Source organism: Brassica oleracea, chromosome C3, assembly GCF_000695525.1.
Source record: "Brassica oleracea var. oleracea cultivar TO1000 chromosome C3, BOL, whole genome shotgun sequence".
NCBI classification, from domain to species: Eukaryota; Viridiplantae; Streptophyta; class Magnoliopsida; order Brassicales; family Brassicaceae; genus Brassica; species Brassica oleracea.
In genome coordinates this window covers 52,587,208-52,588,022 of record NC_027750.1, presented here as the reverse complement: position 1 = coordinate 52,588,022, position 815 = coordinate 52,587,208, and positions in this window count along the sequence as shown.

The following is an 815-nucleotide window of genomic DNA, read 5'->3' as shown; positions in this document are numbered from 1 at the left end:
TATTATAAATATCAAACTCTGTCTATGGTCTATTTATATGTTGAGGAAAGGCCTCGAAATGTAGCTTTCCAATAATGATTTCCAGGTCAACACATTGCATGTTAACCTCCACAATGGGATCAGCGGATCTGCAGATACGGCTACATGTCGAGTCGAACACAGCTACACATATGTTCTCTGCTTGTGCCTTTCATTCACAACAATTCTCCCAAGAACCAGAATCAATGTTAAATGAGGTAAAAGATTTAGAGTCACAAAAGACTTTGTATAGCCAAGCCCAATAAACCAAACATCCAACGTAACATCCCCACTTGCCTATTTGTGCAAAAAATGACTTGATCATTATATAATAGAACCGAGAAGTTAGATGGAGAATGAGGTATGAATGCAAAGTAAACAAAACAGTTAAAATCTTACTGATTATGGGAAATATAAGAAATCAATTTTCGTGAAATGGTGTATAGCTGTCCAATAGCGTGACAGAAGTACTTGTTCATGTTCTCACCAAACTTCCAATTCTAAATGTATATATAAATCTATTAGAGTTATTGCCAGCGCTCTGTTGCGATATTTGTTAGCTAAAATAATCCATCCAACATAATAGGAAAAAGAAATCAACGAAATTGTAAAGTTAACCATCAGCTGAGATGTTTTTGCTGTCCTGACACATTGCAAGCTTAGTGATTTCACTGTCAAAAGCAACAAACTAAGAAGTCATATACATCCGAGATATTTATTTACAAATGGTTCCTAGCACAGAAAAAGCATATTATTATGTTACGGATGATAAGTTTGATGCATAAATACAGTTTAAA